This window comes from Vombatus ursinus, unplaced genomic scaffold, assembly GCF_900497805.2.
Source record: "Vombatus ursinus unplaced genomic scaffold, bare-nosed wombat genome assembly UNPS02014941.1, whole genome shotgun sequence".
Classification (NCBI taxonomy): domain Eukaryota; kingdom Metazoa; phylum Chordata; class Mammalia; order Diprotodontia; family Vombatidae; genus Vombatus; species Vombatus ursinus.
Window position 1 is genome coordinate 5,192,929 of NW_020954719.1, and position 15,126 is coordinate 5,208,054.

At 37.6% G+C, this 15,126-nt stretch overlaps 1 long non-coding RNA gene across 2 annotated transcripts in view; it reads left to right on the forward strand.

The window, feature by feature from the left end:
- LOC114029827 overlaps positions 1–15,126 on the forward strand; it is a 60,915-nt gene that overhangs the window by 20,535 nt on the left and 25,254 nt on the right. Inside the window, exon 1 of one of the 2 annotated variants that reach the window (XR_003567527.1) lies at positions 10,981–11,063. The exons of the other annotated variant lie outside the window; for it this stretch is intronic. This is a non-coding gene — a long non-coding RNA (uncharacterized LOC114029827). Of the gene's footprint in view, positions 1–10,980; positions 11,064–15,126 lie in introns of those variants that run through there. 2 annotated transcript variants of the gene reach the window in all.

Sequence of the window (15,126 nt, forward strand, 5' to 3'; positions counted from 1 at the left end):
TTGGCTACAAGTACCTCCTGATGGATCATGCAATGAGTAAAAGTGATATGTTCATTGCCATCAGCTTTAACTTTTGCTACAAATCCAAAATTCTTGCCCATCATTGCTACAGCACCATCTGTACGAACTCCATTGCAATTTTTCCACTGTAAACCTTCATTTGAGAATAATTCATCAACTTTAAGATATATCTCTTCCCCTCTTGTGTGCCCTTCCAAAGGGTAACAAAATAATAATTCCTCATATATGCTTCCTTCATAAACATATCTTGCATAAAGTAATAACTGTGTCATGTTAGAAATATCTGTTGTTTCATCTAACTGAATTTCAGAGTTTGGGTTGCCTTTAAGCCTGGTAATAAGCTGCTGGAATTGGTCATTACTAATTTCAGAAATTCTTTTGGAAATAGTATCATTCAATAAAATGAATTTTATGAATTTCATCCCCATACCTTTTCCCATGAACTATTTCTGACATTTTAATAGCAGCAGGTAAGATGAGATCTTCTTCTATCAAGTAGGGCTTTTTAGTTTTTGCAATTAAATAAAAAGTTTTAGAAGATGCAAGTAAATACTTTTCATTGACTGTAACAAATTTCTCAAAACATTTTTTTTCTTCATTTGAAGATTTAAAAAGTCATTCAAAATATTCCTTTGGTTTTTTGCAGTACACTGCATGCTTAGTATTAAGTTGTCTTTTTAGTTTGGCTGGTTTCATGCACTCCGTAGCCAAAACTTCATTACAAATTAAGCAAAGAGGTTTTTCCACACCATCATCATTATTACAAGTAAATCCATATTGCAAAAATGATTCTACATATTTTATTTTTCTTGTCAATTTAGGTGTACTACAACCTGGTAGTAATGCCTCTGCCACATTGTCATCAGTATTTTTACCTCTTCTGTCTAAATTTAGCCACTTATCCATAACTGAAAAATATTTTTGTCCTAAAATATAAATAAATATTGCTAATAATTTCTCAAATAAATACTAGCTTTAGTTTATGAAATTACATTGGTTTGTGCTTAATTTAGAAAAAATTGATGTTCACACTTATATACTCATACAGTGGTGATGGTGGAGAAATATTATTAAAGGGCTTTTGTCTTTACTTGCTGCAATTAAACACTTAAGTTTCTGTAAAAGGAGATAACAGCAATTTTAAAAATCAAACATTCTAACAATACAATCCAAAGATAAACCAATTTGATACTTACATTCTGAGGAATGATGGTAGGAAAATATTAAAAGTCTTTATTTTCCATAATTAAACTATTATGTTTCTGTAAGATCAGAAGTTGGTATGTACAATAAAAACACAGCAATTCATAACATACAATAGTCTCAAATCTGAGTTGAGGTGTTTCTGGCAGCATTTGTTGGCATTGTGTCGTGTGATGGTATGCACAGTGCAAAGTATGCATGTTGTGTGTTCAGAACCAAGACTTCAGTGAAGTCACACGATGCAACACAGGCAAGTGCTGCCAGAAACACCTCAGATTCATTATGTGTTTGATTTTGAATTAAATTTTTGGTCATTGCATGTTCAGAAAACTTTTACTGTTGCCAAATTTTTTGCAACCCTCACATTTAGTTACATGACCCCATACAGGGTCGCAACCAACAGTTTAAGAAGTGCTGCAATACGTAAGTCATCTTGATGTTTGCTTTGACACTGGACATCAATCACTGGAACAGAGAGTGAGGCTCATCACTTTGTGCAGCTCCACCTCACTTAAAACCAATTCATGCACAAGTCAAGACATCACCCTGAAACATCATTGATCTTCCTCGGAAATGAAGGACAAAAACAGCAACAACAATAATCTTTATCTTCTCTGTGAATATCTTGTATATACATAGTTGTTTGTATATACATAGTTGTCTCCCTCATTAGAATATGAGTTCCTTGAGTGTGGGGACTGTATTTTTGCCTTTCTTTTTACCACAGCATTCTGCCCGGCACATAATAAGTGCATAATAAATGCTTATTGACTGACTTGCTGACTGACATAAATATGAGTTATCTTGCCATTTGCTGCCTTCACTTACACATGATATCCTCTGTGCTTCCAAAGGAAATCATTTCCCTTTTTCAAGGTGCCAGTTGCAGAGAGGCAAATTTCAACTTGATTTAAGTGTAGCAGGGTTTGGATTGGCATAGATCCCACAGAACATGTGCTGATCTGCCCTGGCTGATTCCCATGGGCCACATGTGCTGGCTCAGTACTAATGGATTTAGGTGCTTTGGGATGGTGAAGCAATTCCCTTTTTAGTCCTTTGGTCCTGTGAAAAGGAGTATCTGCATGAAAAGGATCAGTCATTGAGCCAGGAGTGGCTGACTCAGTGGTTGTTAAAGAGAGTGACTTCACTCTCTAGTTTGATTTCTTCCTTCCTGTCTTCCATTGGTGTCAAGACTCTTCAGGTGTCTCCCTGGAGGGGTGGGAGATGGGCTGGCACCAGTAGAAATGGCAAAAAGCTTGCATTTACCAGCTAGAGTAGGAGTTTAGTTTGGTGAGCTGAGCCCGGTCTTTGGACCCTAGGCTGCCTTTTCTTCTTGGTGTCTCTTTCCCTGAGCCTAGGTGACTGCATATCAGTCCCAAGATGGATGTGTCCAGTCTTGTGAGTTCTAAAGGGCAGAGCACCTGACCAAGTTCAGTTGGAACTTACTGGAAGCAGGGGAATTTTCTGCATTGGAGAAAGTGACCACTATAAGTGGTTGAAGTAAGTTGCCCCAGAGGTCCTTTCTAATTCTGTGGTGATTTTGAGGTGCCTCCTGAATCCCTGACTAATTCACTCTAGCTGGAAGTTATTCTCCTTTCTTAAAACTCTCCTTTCCAAATCCCTTATGCTTCTCTGACCTTTCCTACGCACTTAGCTGATTCTAATAGGTATTTCTCACGGGGTAGTACCTGTCTGGATCCGCTCTCCTGAACTTCACTCACACCAGCAAGTAGGGTGACTGATACTGACCATTTCAGGGTTGTGAGTATAACACAAAGAATTGGAGTGGGGTTGGATTTCTTATACTTTCATTTATGAGCCCTTACCAATTTGCTTCTCCCATTGCTTACTAGTTTATTATCAATTAGTGTCAATTATCAATTGATATTAGTCAGCAAGACTTAATTAGTTTTAAAAAAATTTTATTTATTTGTTTATTTGTTACGTTTTGAGTTCTGAGTTGTCTCTTTCCTTTCTAACCTTATATTAGATAAGGTCAGCATTACATATATATGCCAATACATTTAACAATCTAAGTGAAATGGAAGAATGCTTACAAAAATATAAACTGCCCAGATTAACAGAAGAGGAAATAGAATATCTTTAAACAATCTATTTTAGAAAAAGAAATTGAACAGGCGATAAATAAGCTTCCTAAGGAAAAAAAAGCATCAGGACCAGATGGATTTACAAGTGAATTCTACTAAACATTTAAAGATCAACTAATTTCAATATTAAATAAATTATTTTGAATAACAAGTAAAGAAGGAGATCCTACCAAATTCCTTTTATGAAATAAATATGATGCCTAAATAAGGAAAAGCAAAAATAGAGAAAGAAAATTATAGAGCAATTTTACTAATGATATTGAAAAAAATCATAAATAAAATGCCAGCTAGGAGACTTCATCAATATATCACAAAAAATATACATTGTGACCAAGTGGGAATACCAGGAATATAGGGCTGGTTCAATATAAGGAAAACTACTAACATAATTGATTATATCAATAACAAAATAATTAAAAAATCATATGATTATATCAATAGATTCAGAAAAAGTTTTTGACAGAAGACAATATTCATTCCTATTTAAAAAGAAAACACATGAAAACAGAGGTATAAATGGATTTTTCCTTAAAATGATAAGAAGCATCTACCTAAAACCATCAGCAACCATTATCTGTAACAGAAATAAGCTAGAAGTCTTCTCAGTAAGTTCAGGAGTGAAGCAAGGGTGCCCATTATAACCACTATTATTCAACATTGTACTAGAAATGTTAACAATAGCAATAAAAGAAGAAAAAGAATCTGGAGCAATTAGATTGGGCAATGAGAAAATAAAACTGTCTCATTTGCAGATAATTTGATGATATACTTGGAAAATTCTAGAAATTCAACTAGCTGAGATAATAATTTTAGCAAAGTACTCCACATGGACTGATATTTTGAAGCTCAAATGAATTGAATTTTCACAAGTCAATTAATTTTTTGTGGTTTGGAAATAACATTTAAAATGATTTACTATTTTGATTTGATAACATTTAAAATGGTTTACTAGAATTTGGCAGCTTTTGCTTATAAACAAGATTTATCTAATTCCTTTTATTTTCACGTGATTCTTATAGTTGAATGTCTACTTGAGGTACAAACTCAAAGGATCTTTCCCCCTTTTTCTTTGTAGAATGTTGAATGAAGTTGGGATGTGCTTCTCAAGGTGTCTCACCAATACTGGGTTATATTTCTTGTCCCTGAAAATACTGTTGCTAGGTGATTTCAGGTCCTGCAATTTTTATATTTTTCATAATCCCAAATGCTGTGTCTTTAAGATTTTTCTTAAAACAAGTTTAATACTTTTCTTTATTTCAGGTACCCATTATTGTTATAAGCTTTCAGCTTAATTTTTAACCAAAATGTCCCATGCTTCTTCCTCAGGAAGGACATGGGTCCTTCCCTGAGAAAAATTCTAACCTAAGTCTGTGATTCTACTATGATACAATATCCTTTTTGGTATGAGGAAGCCTATTAACATCTGTAACCCTGTCAAGTATTTATTTCACGTAGGCTTTTTTCTTCAAGTTAATTCTAATGATTTTTCTCCAGATGCCTTCTCCTTAATTAATATAATTATTAGGTCTTTAAGTCCTCTACATAGAGAGAAATTGGCAAAAAGACTTCAATAACTTTTTGAAACTCCTGTATTGCTAGGAATTTTAGAAAGGTTTAAATCTTCAAGCATTTAAAAAAAAACAGATATGCCTTTATTTTTCCTCATATATTTTCCCATATTTTCAGTAAAGATAGGGATAAAAACTGGGCCTGTGATCTCACTGGTACAGGAAACCCCTGGATGAGGAAGCTATCTCTGCCAACACAAGTTGCCACCTTTTCTGCAACTTATAGACAGTGAGTTGTCCAGAACATTGAGAGGTTAAGTGACTTGCCCATGCTCATAGAGCCTGTATGCATCAGGAGAAAGGACTTGGACCCAGGTCTTCCAGGTCAGCTTTTTATCCACTGTACTATATAGCCTCTCTTACATTTTAAAGAGTATCTTGGAGGCAGAACCAAGATGGCAGAGTAGCAGGAAGAAGCCCAACAAGCTTCTTATCCTCCACCACCCCTCCAAAAAAAAAAAAAACATTATCCCCCAATAGATCTAGAAAATGTACCAGATCAATTCCTGATGGGGAAATCTAAGAATAATTCACAATGGATTATTTTCAGCCTAGGTCAGCATAGGGATGTAGATAAAAAGGTGCATGAAAACAAAGGCATGAGTCTGGCCAGGAGGGCAGAACTCCAGAGTCAGAGAGAGGTTGTGCATCAGAAAAAGAGGAGGTTCTAAATGCAACTCCAACTCCGACTCTGACTCATGCTGGTAACCAGGATAAGAACAGGTGCCAAGTAGCACCTATTTGTCACCTACTACCCAGTTCTGGGTTATGGATCCAGAGTAAACTGAGGAGAGAACCTGTGTCTAATAGTGTTGTTCTAGGATGAGGAGTAGCTGTGGGCCCTAGATGGGGTACCTAGAGAGGAGCAAGTTCAGAAGCAAGCATCATTTGAGTGGCTCAGACTCCCGGGAGCAAACCAAAGTCTCAGTGGCGGCTTCTATCCTGGTCTAAAAACTGCAGAGGAATTACCAGTGCAGGAATCCTACACCAAAGGAAATTCTCCCTCTTTGAAAGAGCAATAGTGGCTGCGTCTACTGTTCCTCAGACCCAAAGCCAGGTCAGGAAGTTGAGGAGCTCAGAAAAGAAGGGCAGGAATCAGATTTTGTCCTGGATGAGACTACTCTGGGAACACTAAAAGCTTGCAGGTTTCCAACCTGAGTTGTACCCATGATCCTAGAGTTACACAACATTCAATATTCTAAGAAAACAGCAATATCAAGTCTGAAGCCAGGAAGTAGGCTGGAACAATGAGCAAATTAAAAAAGAACCCCACCATAACACCCCCCCCCAAAAAAACTACAATTATTACGATAACCGGGATGCTCGAGGCACAAACCCAGAAAGAGAGAATGACTTCAAAATATCTATAAGCAAAGCCTCAAAGGAAAACACAACTTGTATATAAGTTCAACTAGAATTCCTAGAAAAGATGAACAAAGAGTCTAAAAAAGAGTTAAAATGTCCTCAACACCTTTGTTTCTTAGACGAAGTGATAATTCTTTAACTAAGAGTCCTCTGTATAACTCTATTTTCATTGCTATTCACCAGTACTCTAGACATGAAACATCTGTATTACCCATATTAACTTATGTACTTAATGATAGATACCATACATTACAGATATTAATACTTAAATATTCAAATAATTGAAATTGTATCATAGAAGCTGGTTTGACTTGTAAAAGGAAAACACTGGAAAAACTTGTTAAAAGAGATTTAACATTTTTTTTTCTCCATTAGATCCCTGTGAAACTCAAGTATCTAAGAATCCTTAATGAATAATTTCTCCAATGGGTCACTGCCAATGCAAAGGGCACCACCAATAAATCCCATACAAGCTCCCATAGTATAGCCTATGGATAGTGTGAACCTTCATTCTTGCTTTCTGGGATGGCTTGTTCACCCAACCTGCACTCTCATGAGCAAGTCTATGGTTTATGAGGGTCTTGTTGCATTCTGTCCCCTAGCTTGAGTCACTGGACTGGATTAAGTTGGCCTAGAAAAATACTTATGAGCTGCAATTGTCCATTATTGGTTTTGAGTCACAATCTAAGCTGCTACATTTTAGCCAGTTCTGGTGTTAAAAAAAAATCATGATAATGATGTACTCTGTGATTTAGACTCAAGCCTGTCAGAAATAATTTTATGGACTTTGGTGTTTTATAGACTATGGTATATCCAAGCCATTTCTAGATGAGAGAGAAAGGGGTGGGGAGGGAGAAAGAGAAGGGAGAGAAGGGGGAACAAGGAGGAAAAGGAAGGGGGAGATGAAGAAAGAGAGAGAGATCCAAATTAGCATAATGCCCTCCACGCCTTCCAATATGAATCTTTGACGCAAGAAGGTTTTAGGCAACACTTATAGGAATCTTGAACAAAGAAAAGATCATAATATGTTAAAATACAGTTTTATTACAGCAAGTACAAAGTACAGCATTCCAGTACTACTCAGTTCCTTCCCAGACCACTTTCCCTTAAGAGCTCCTCCCTATGATCAATATTTTAACCTTGATTTTCAAAAGAGTAGATTTTGTCCTAAGGTGGCACAATGGTACTTATCACTCCAGGTGGGGAGACAGTGATCTTACCTAGACAAGAATTAAGTTTGGTTACTCCTTTTCAAAGGAAGGCCTTAGCTTTTGCTGTTCCTACTTTGCTAAAAGGAAAGATCTGGAAAGGTTTTAGGCTGGAGAAATATTTTTTTTTTTAATTTATTTTGATTTATCAATAATCACTTCCATATGCTTTTGAGTTTAAAATTTTTCTCCCCCTTCCTCCCCACCACCCTCCCCAAGACAGTGCACAATCTGATATAGGCTATACATCTACATTCCTATTAAACATATTTTCACATTAGTGATGTTGTAAGTAAAAATTAAAACCAATAGGAGGAACCATCAGAAAGAGGAAACAAAACTCAGTAGAAGAGAAAATATTAATAGCAATTCAACTTCCATAGTTCTTTCTTTAGATGTGGATAGCATTTTTCATCATGAGGCCTTTGGAGATGTCTTAGATCCTTGTATTACTGGGAAGGGTTAAGTTTCTCAATATTAGTCATCGCATAACGTGGCTGTTATTGTGTACAACGTTCTCTTGGTTCTGCTCACTTCACTCAGCATCAGACCATACAAGTCTTTCCACATTTTTCTGAAGTCAGCCTGTTCATCATTTCTTATAGCACAATAGTATTCCATTACATTCATATATCACAACTTGCTCAGCCATTCCCCAATTGATGGGCATCCTCTCAATTTCCAATTCTTTGCCACCACAGAAAGAGCTGCTATGAATATTTTTGTACATGTGGGTCCTTTTCTCATTTGTATGATCTCTTTGGGATATAGCCCTAGAAGTGGTATTGCTGGGTCAAAGGGTATGCACATTTTTATAGCCCTTTGGGCAGAGAAGTATTATTTCTTAAAAGACTAATAGGAATTTTTAAAGATATGCTTCCACAATGGACATGCTAATTAAGGTGGAAGGCAGGCATAGAGCTACAATACTATTGATAATTAGGGAAGGTACATCTTGTGTAGTGGCTATGAAAACAAAAATCATAGAGCTACATTGCAGATGCAAACATGAAGAAAGGAGCTTACAGAAAACTTGCTGAGAGCTGGAATTATGGATAAAACCATTCTACTTGGAAAGGTAAAGGATTAAGGGCATGGAGACCATGACAGCCTGAAATGAGAACATTATCAATTGGACAAAGTTGGGAAAGCAGAACTATTTTTTTGTGATGCATGACCTGGATGAACTCATGAGTGATGCCAGCACCTGAGAGTTGAAGTTGGTATGTGAGAGTCTGAATTCCAAGAACTGAACCTTGGGAAAAGCAGATGGAACCAGGGAAGGAGGTTGCCCCAAAGGCTAGAAGAATGGCCTCATTATCAGTCATTTATGAATTTATTCCTCCTAGACCTACAGGACCCTTCATAAAGGTGACAGTGGAAATTGTGAATGTGGAATGGACTGCCATCCTGGACAGGAAAATACAAGTGAGTATTATATTTTTGTCATTCTGTGACTATGAGAGATGTTTGAGAGAAATACCTTTACAAACTTTGAAGGGATGCGACTTAGAGGATTGAGTGATTAAGACTACTGATATCTGGGATATCTCAGAGTAAGCTTGGACTCTTCAAAGGAAATTGTTGGTGTCAGTAGGAAGGTGGATGCCACAGCTCAGTGAAGTATGCCCAAGTGTGTCCAGTTATACCAATTAATGATGATGATGATGGTGATGATAACTTCTCAGTAGTCTAGGCAATTCTCTAAGACTTTAAGTTTCAGATAAGGTGCTGACCTGAACTGATAAATGGAGTTTCTGTACCTGGAAATTCTCTATATTAATAACATCACAGGTCCAGTTATATAGCTCTTTAGGGTTTGTGAGGTTTATCTCATTTGATTCTCAATACTACTTTGTGAGGTGGATGCTAGTATTATCCCCATTTTATAGATAAGGAAACTGAGGCTTAGAGAGGACTCGACTCTTCCAGGGTAAGAGGTCATAAGTATCAGAGACAGCATTTGGACCCAGTTCTTCCTGACTCTCATCCTGGTATTCTATTATGCTGTGCTACTTTCTGTCACTAGAGGGTCAGTGCTAATTGGAACTAATTCTAGCCTATTCAAAATACAACCAGGATACTGTAAGAATAAGCTTGGACTCAGTACCTGCATATTTTGACCACCCATGCAACATGTACAGAAGCCTACTGGAGGATAGAAGCAAGTGTTGGCAGTGAACACCATGAGGTCACTGGCTGTTCAGACTCGGAAGTAGATCTTGAGAAAGCTAATTTTGGTGACTCTCCAGTATCAGAAGACTTGGAAGGATTGGTTGAGGCAGAAACTCAGTAAAAGCGCAGCCATGTTTCCTCTGCCAGAGTAGAATGTAGGTGGTGCCTTAGGAGCTGCTGAGAAGATCTAGCTTACCAATTCTTGGCTGCTCCAGGAATCATCTATAATGTTTCCTGTATCTGGGATAGAATACCTCAAAAACTATCTAAAAAACCCCAAAACTATCGGTCCATGGCATCAAAAAGGAGGTGGAGAGCTGGCAGCACTGGAGAGGTGAGAAGCAAGCCGTTGTGCGTAGAGAGGATGTCAATAACTTCAGCGGCACCAGCAAGTCAGGTCTCGTTAGCCACCACAACAAGGTGGGGAGGCAGCACCTACCGCCTCTCCAGCCACATCCTCTCCACCTAGGTGACTTCAACCATGTCTTCATGGAGAAGCTGCAGAACCATCACCTTGGAAAGAAAAGAGCAGCGTAGCTACCGTGGTATTTGGAGAAAGGGGCTGTGGCCCACCCACCCTTGCCATAGCCTCCTCATTCAAGTGACTCCAACCTCGGTCTTTATGGAGAATGAGAAGAGGAGTCTGAGACTGACATTGGGACTGTGTGGACTGAGATAAGCATAAGCCAGGCAGAGTAATTGCTGAGCCTGTTTGTCACCAGAAAGAGTTTGGTGAATTTTACACTCACATCCTTTATTCTCTGCCTTTTGTCTCTTCCTTTTTATTCTCTCTGGGAGAGATGAAGCTGCTGTCCATCAGTCTTTATTTATAACTGTTGGGAATATGAGGGGGCTTGGAGCTAAACTGAAAAGATATTTATTGATTCATGTTTTTTTAACTTTCCAAACACAGAGAAAGACCAAGAAAGTCTGGATCAGAGAAACTCAGGCACAACTAAACATTCTAGAAGTCCCTGTGATGGAAGAGCTGGAGTTAAGTCAATTGCAAACTTTAGTTATCTTTGGTCCTTTGTTCTCCTAGAGGCTAAAAGAACCCATTTCCAGGAAAGATGGGGATAAGGGTATTGACTAAAGTGAAAGCCAGATCTGAAGGTGGGAGTTGGTAATGAGCGGCATTTCCTACCCAAGGGTGGGGATCAAGACAGTTAAATAGTTGTGTTCATCAATCTTTACTGGGTAGAACCCTTACTCTCTACTCACACACACACTGCTAGGAACACATAAATTGACCATTAGAAAGTGTTAGATGTGGGAACTTATCTTGGGATATTTTTTCTTTGTTTCTTTTTTCTAACATTTTAATTTTTCTCTGCTAGGGAAGCCTGAATATTGTTTTGATTCTTCCTGCTTCCTTTAAGTAGAGTGTTCCAGAATTTTTGCTACAAACATTGGAGGTAACTTGACTACAAAAAATTTTTAAATGTTTTGTTTTTCCTTTTTCATCTTATTTGCATTATTTCATTTTTCTTTTGCTTCTTTGAGTTTGAAATGGAATTAAGAAAAGTGGTTTGCTGCTATTGGTAGAGTTTGTCAAATTTTGTAATTTTGTTTTTGAAGTGCGCCTCTTTTTATGCTATTTTCTTTTCTTTCTTTTTACTGAGATTTTTCAGTTTGATTTTGTTTTGAATTCAATTCCTATTTTATGTTTTCTGTTGTTTTACAATTTTTATTGCAGTTGGTTGCCTAGTCTCCTGTGGAGTATGAATTTAACCCTAACTTTTTCACTGAATTCCTATGTTAAATTATGAAAGCCTCTTTTTAATGGAGCTAATTCTGATACCAAACATTATTTGGTTGCCTGTTGGTGTGCAAATGAAAGGTGACTATCATTAGCTGGCACTAGTAGGTGCTCCATAAATGTCTGTTGATTGATTACTAATACTCTGCATATCTATTATACTATTACTTTCTTTCTTTTTTTAGGCAATTGGGGTTAAGTAACTTGCCCAGGGTCACACAGCTAGTAAGTGTCAAGTGCTTGGTCTGAGGCTGGTGCTCTATCCACTGTGCCACCTAGCTGCCCCTATACTATTATTTTCCATGTTAATTACTTAGAGCATTATTTTGTTGCATTATTGTGGCACAATATTGCATGACTAATTCATTTTCATTCTGTCGTTGATCACAAATTGTATTATGGATCAATATTTTGAAAACATGAGAGTTGCATGTGAAATGTATTACCATTTAAAGGGCACTAAAATACATAGAGGACTACTGGTGTTTAGAGTAGACCTTGGATATGAAGTTGAGGATATTATTAGATGTTTGAAGGCTACAATAAGGATTCAGGGAATCTGTGGAATAACTTATAGTTGAACAAAGCCAGGAGAAACCATTAATGTAGTTTGTGAATTACCAGACATTTGACTACTCAAAAATTTCTGATAAAATCCAGGTAGAGGGCAGTACTTGGGATTGACTTGCTCACCCTCCATTCAAGGAGAAGGTGTTCATTAAGAAATTTTCAGTCTTAATGATTAAAGGAGACAACTCAGCAACAGTTGAGAGCAGACTGAGATTGCGTGAGAAGCCTCACATACAGAGGGAGCTGAGGCAAGATTCTTGCCGTCAGAAATAGACATCTCATCTCTGGGTGAAGCTGATTCCATACTCTCCTTGCTAGGAACAAACGTTTTACCTTTGCATAAGGATAGGGCTAGATCCTCTAATTTCTACAGAAGAGCAGGGAAAGAAGTTACTGTGGATCCAGACCATAGTAAGCATGGCCTCAAGGAGAAAGAACAATGGCTCTGGAGCCCAGCGAATCAGGTTTAGTTCTTGCCTTTGCTACTTATACTACCTATGTGACCTCAGGCAAGTCGCTTAACCTTGAAGGGTCCTAATTTCCTCATCTGTAAAATGAAGGGGATAGACTCCATGGCCTCTAAAATACCTTCCGACCTAAATCTGTGATTCTGTTGGAGTATGAGGAGGAGATTGGCCAATGAGAGTCCAGTCCTCGTGAGTATGTGCAGTAGGCTATCTGAGTACACTCCTCTACTGTGGGTTTTGGAGCACATGCAGGTATTCTGTAACTGTTCCTGGTTTGTTAACCAAGTGCTCAAGAGAAGGACTTTGGGTTAGTTGCTGAACCAGAACTAGGTGTATATTCAAAAGGCACTGACTGGCCAAAATGAGCTGCTCTTTCTCTTTTTCTCCCTCCTGGCTATCTTCAGTGAGGAGGCAAGACTGCTTTAAGCCTCTCTGGCTAGGGAGAGAGAGCTAGCACTAACAGCCTATCTGGGTTGATATGAATCCATGAGCACGTGATCCTGGTGTTGCTTCTGTCCCTGTTGTACATAGTCTTTCCTGCCTTAGATGATGCAATATTGGAGACTGAATGGACTAGACTCAAACTTTGTGAAATTTGAAAGGTTGTAAGAGTGACAATAGGTCCATAAGCAAGAGTCCATGCCAGATTTTGCAGCTGTCTAAGCTTGCCTAGTCTGACAGCATAGACCCTAAGGGCCACCAGGCTCAGCCCAGTAATATATTGACTTTGTATTCAAGATATTGGTTCCTAAAAATAAGGGAACAACTTTGTACATCAGGTAGGCCATATTTGGAAGTAAACTTGGTGGAGGCAATGGTTTGTAGTTTTAAGTCTGAGCCCCACTATCCTCAGGAACTGAGATGGTACGTGAGAAAATGTTCCTGGTTTAGAGGGAAATGTTTGTACTTTTGTTCTGGTTACATCTTTTCAGTAAATGTCTCTTCTCAGTAAACAGCTAGGTGTGGCAGTGGATAGAGCTCTGGCTTTGGAGTCAGGAGGATCTGAGTTCAAATTCAGCCTCAGACACATAACACTAGCTGTGTGACACTGGGCAAGTCACTTAACCCCACTGCCTAACCAAAAAAAAAAAAGCCAACTGATGTTAATTGTTTAAATAATACTGGGGCACTAGTTGCTGGTGAGGATATTGGCAAGGATACTCCAGAATGTAGAATTTATAGTCAGCATTAGAGAGATACTCACGCTTTCAGGGATACTCTTAAATCCTTGGGGGAGATATTTAGCCTTGCTTAGGGACCTGGCTTGTCACTAAAAGTGGGAGTTAAGATAAGGACCCTCTAGGGCTTAAAAGGGCTACACTATTATTCTATGATCTTAATGCATATATTCTACCTGTACTTGTAGGCCACTGTACCCAAGTTAATATTGGATGGATAGATGGATGGATGGATGGATGGATGGGTAGATGAAAAAGCATGTTAAGTGCCTACCATATGCAAAGCATGGTTATAAGCACTGGGGATACAAATAGAAAAGCAAAACAGTCTCTGTTCTTCTGGAGCTCACATTCTAAAGGCAGACACAATGCATTTAAGAGGTTTCAGGTGCATGTCAAATGGAAAGGTCTCATGGTGCAGTGACAAAGCAGGTGTTAATATATCTTCTTTATTGTCATTTTTTGCTGATAGAGTCATATCCACTTTTCAAAAATAACCTTTTATTGATGTCTTCTGTTTTTAACGTGATCATAATTATCCCCAGCATCCCTCTACCCTTCCCAGAGAACCATTCAATATAATAAATTATATTTTTTAAAGAGAAAAAAAATTCCCAACTTAGCTGATTACTACATTGAAAAAGTCCAAAAACATGCAATGTTTAGTAGGTGTGGATCTCTCATTTCCTTGAAGGGATGGCTTGGGCGTGTCCTCTCACTTTTCTTCATTCAAATCTAGTTTGATCATTGTAATTTTGTTACATTCACTTTTTTTTTGTATGTGGTTGTTCTTTCCATTTACATTGTCGTAGTTATTGTATATATTGTTTTCTGAGTTCTGCTTACTTCATTCTGCATCAATTCACATAGATCTTTCTATGCTTCTCTGTATTCATCACACATATCATTTCTTACAGCACAAGAATATTCCATGTCATTAATGTACGACAATTTGTTTAGCCATTCCCCAACTGATGGACATCTACTTTGTTTCCAATTCTTTGTTATCACAGAAAGTGCTGCTATACATATTTTGGTGATTATGGGGACTTTCTTCTTATTGATGTCTTCCTTGAGCTATAAGCCCAGTAATGGTTCAAAGGATATGGACATTTTAGTCACTTAAAAAAAAAATTCTAAATTGCTTTCCAAAATGGTTGTACCATTTCACAGCTCCACTAAACAATGTGTTAGTGTGTCAATAATTTCACAGCCTAACACTGACTTTTGCCATTTTTTGTCATATTTGCCAATTTTCAGGGTATAAAATAAAACCTCAGGGTTATTTTGATTTACATTTCTCTTATTTTTAGTGATTTGGAGAATTTTTTTATGTGGTAATTGTCATGTGGAATTGTTTATATCTTTTGACCACTTATCTATTGGAGGATGGTTATTAGTCATGTATAGTTAGTTATTAATTGTTGATACATCTTGGATACAAAATCCTTATCAGAGAAATTTGATACAAAGATTTAATTCAACCATATTCCTACTTGTCTTA